The sequence below is a fragment of the Gossypium raimondii genome, chromosome 7 (genome assembly GCF_025698545.1).
Source record: "Gossypium raimondii isolate GPD5lz chromosome 7, ASM2569854v1, whole genome shotgun sequence".
NCBI lineage: Eukaryota > Viridiplantae > Streptophyta > Magnoliopsida > Malvales > Malvaceae > Gossypium > Gossypium raimondii.
The window spans coordinates 29,683,161-29,687,422 of record NC_068571.1 but is presented as its reverse complement, the minus strand read 5'-3'; positions in this window follow the sequence as shown (position 1 = coordinate 29,687,422).

Sequence of the window (4,262 nt, the reverse complement as noted above, 5' to 3'; positions counted from 1 at the left end):
AGTTCCCCTTCCCTTTGTGCCATTGCTAAGTTGGTCGACAAGCATTCTTAACAGAGAATGAACAAATATGGTTATAAGGGATCTCACAGTATGTAACATTTCTGTTGAAGATCACTGAGTAAGAGATTGATTTGATGCATCTCATAATGTGTTAAGTGTTGGATTTAGTACCCTAAGTGTAATTTATTCATTTTGTATACTTGTATTTTTCAAATAAATTGGTTTAATAAAATATCCATTTATTACATTGATATTCTTCATATATTGTCCTCAATAGTTTTTGCGTGCAAAGCAAAATGAAAGTATATTGGCTCATTGATTATTTAATATTTAACTAATACTAAGCGGTATTACGTAGTCATATCGTAATACGAAGAGATAGCTTGTATTAGTAAATAATCTAAATATGTCCTTAGTCTAATAGGAAAGGAGCAAACCAATTGAAAGACTAATATGACATCTATCAAGTCCAATAGGGAAGATGCTTTATCTTGAGTATCAGAGATGACTCTTAAAAGATGGAGACATAGATGTAACTAACTAGACTGACAATACATCAGATATGACCCAAGTAGAATAGATCCTAGATTCATTTTTGTATTTATTCACTTGTGACATTCATAGTATGACATACATTAATATTGAGTGGATGATGGACTATGTATGCATGACTTGTATACTTTAATGTAAATAAAAGTCTGAGTTCAAATAGATAAGAAATTGAAAGCTGCTACATTGGGTATATGACTTCTCTAGTGTGTAACATCGTTCATGATAGTGGAATTCATAACCTAACTAAATGGTAAATGATGTCCTCTCACAGGCATTACATGATACATGAAAAGTAAACGTGGTCACGAATCGTTTGTCTTTGCAATAAATGACTTGATTACTATTTGATAGTAATTGACTTTTCATGAAATAAAATGTAATAATTACCATGAGATAAAATAGGATCATATTGGGAGAACGAATTTATCACAAAAATATTAAGAATATCCTATGAGGGCAACACACTTATGACAAGGTCATTAGACAAGCACTTATTAAGTAATTTTCGTAATGGTATGTAATTAGGAAGAGATCAGTCATGATATTATAGTGGAGTGACTTCATGACTAAATAAACTTATAATTAATAAGCAAAAATTGTAACTTAATTATAAATTATTTTAGCCCTAATTATATATGTTCAATCGATCTCTACTAGCTCATTGAAACCCTAAATGAATTGAATGTAGAACCAAATTGATAGAAATAAGTGGAAATGATAAAGTAAGAGAAATGGACCGCATTCACATATAAATATGTTTTCTCGCTAAGTATAAAAATGACTTAAGACTTAATTTAAGGTTTTAGAATAATTATTTAATTATAATTAAATAAATAATTGAAGTTGGAAAATTAAATTAAATTAATTAGTCATTATGAATATGTTGAATAAGAAAATTAAATATATTTTCTCATAAATTCTTTTACGGTAAAGTTGTCATAACTTTAACGGAAATAAAATTAGTTTGAGAAAATTATTCATTTAATAAATTAATTTCGTTAATTCAATTAATTGAATAAATAATATTTGTTTTATTTATTTTGAGAAATAGAAAATAAATATTAGGTTAAATTAAATAATAAAATGTTGGGTTAAAAGTTCAGAAAACACATATAATTGAACCTAATAATAAGACGTCCAATTTGCCTCACATAGCACATGAGGGGCGACAAGCCTAAGGGAAGTTAAGAGGGTGTGTTGCCACCCCTCTCTTCGTTAGATTAAAAAAGAGTTTTTTATTTAAACAATATTATTTTACAATGATTTATTCAACCAATATTTTTGTACCTCTCCCTGTAAATGGTGGGAAATTATTATCTAAGAATAAGTTATATTTCCTGGTAATTACTATATTTGTTAGTTTCTATTGAGATAATTTATTTTTCTACTGAAAGTAACTACATTGTTTTTTTTATGTGTGGTTTGTGTTGTTCAAGCCCATATTCTACACAATTCATAGTTCAAGGATTGCGAAGAATGTCGTTAGGTTGAAAGTCAAGATCGACTCAAACCCGTCTTACACAAATTACAAGTACTTTTCAATTAAAATTTATTACTATAAATATCACAAAATGATTCGATTTTGAAAAGTTTAAATCTTCCACTATAACTGTACAACTGTTTTTCTTAACCCGTTTTTTTAACAAGTCCACTGCCCAGCAAATCCCATTTTCAATAAAATTGATTCAAGGAAATTCCACTCTATCATGTCCAATGAAATTGATTCAAGGCAATTCCACTCTTTCTTGTCGTAGGTTTTGCTCATGTCCACCTTTAGCGCAAACTGAGCCTTTTTACCCTTTTTCCATGCCTTCATGTTGTGGATCAATTCGTAAGTCACTGTATCATTATCAATGATTTATCGATGGGGGACAAAAGCACTTTGGCTCTCGCTTATACAATTCGGGAGGACAAGCTTCAACCTATTTGTAAGGACTTTCGCCACAATTTTATATAATTCATTACACAAGGTAATATGTCAGTAATGTGACATAAGGGTGGGATTTGTCTTTTTAGGGACTAAGATGATAACTGTGTGATTCAGCTCAGACCAAGGCATATCCCCTTTTAGCAAGCTCAGACATAATCCAGAAATATCTTTCCCAACAATGTACCAATTATTTTGATAAAATAATGTCGGCATACCATCGGGTCCAGGTGTTTTTGTTGGATGCAGTGCGGATTCAATTTCCTCAAGTTTAAACTCTGCACAAAAGCCTTTGTTCATTTCATCAATAATACATTTTTCCAACTGTCTCTAATATCGATTGGTTAAAATCAAACAAATTCCTGAAGTAGTTAGTAGCAATGCCTTGGAGTTTGTCTTCCTCAAATTTCTAGTTCCCATCATCAATTGCTAGGGTTGAAATGTGATTAATTCTGCGTCGGTTACTAGCTTGAGAGTGGAAGCTAAGCCACGTTACCCTGGATCTTTGTTGCTAGAAAGTCTCTTCTTTTCAAGCAAAGTATCAAGATCTTGTTTTGCCTTACTCTCTGCTTCTAACATTATAGAATTAGGGCCAGCCTCTTGAAGTTGTTGAATTCTTTTTTGAAGATCATTTATTTTCACTGATAGATTGACAATGTTACAAGAGTGCCATTAGCCTAATTTTACATTAATCGTTTTCAACTTATCGTTAACCAAGTTTCCCACACTTTGTTGCCAAGTGTCTCAGATGATCATTTCACATGCTAGTTCTTTTGCCCAGATCGTCATCGTCTATCAACACTTTAATTTCTCTGGTTGTTCCTTCCAAGGTCAATGAAAATTGGGCTATGGTCTGAATGTGAGCTAATAAGATGCTCAGCTTGGAACATAGAATACTTGTTCAGCCACAAATCATCTGCCAAAAAATGGTACAATCTTCCACAGACGAGTTCATCCCCTTTCTGGTTGTTGGTCCAAGTGTATCACACTCCTTAAACCGATAACATAGAGACCCGAGTCTTCAAGAGCCTCACAAAAAGCTTCCATCTGTTTTTCTGACCTTTCAAGTTTATCCCATTTCTCATCAACATCGGTAATCACATTAAAGTCACCGAAACATAGCCATGGTAATCGTGATTCTCTTGCTAGGCTACGAGTTAGATTCCATGAAGAACTTCCCACATGTGTTTCAGATTCCCCAAAGATGCTTGTTAAGAAAAAGAAATCATCCATTCCATCTTTCACTTCCATAACAATATGATTGAGGGAAAAGCTTGTTAGATTGAGATCAAACTTAGACTTCCATAACATGGCAAGTCCCTCTTTCCTTCCATCAATAGCCACAATAAAAAAAGATTCCATATTGCATTGCCTTTTAACCTTTTCCAATTCACTCGTGTTAAGCTTCGTCTCACTAAGAAATACCACCCCAGGGGGCTTTTGTTGTTGATGAGTTTTTTTCAGAGCTCAAACTGCACGGAAATTACCAAGCCCCCGACAGTTCCAACTTAAAACTTTCAACTTCATGAGAACAGGGACCCAAAACAGAGAGGACTAAAGAAAATGTGTAGCCGAGAAAAACCCAATCCCAAAGCTCAATGCAAAAGCAACATACCTGGACAAGAGGAGCGAAAGAAACGTCTTAGTGGAAGTCCTCGGATGAAAAAGCCCCTCGTTCAGGTTGTGATCATAAAAAAGGCGGTCCCCTAACCCTCAAGCAGGAAGGCCCGTGAGTCCAAACTCCAGTTGCTCTATGCTGAATCCCGGTCTCAACCATAGTAAC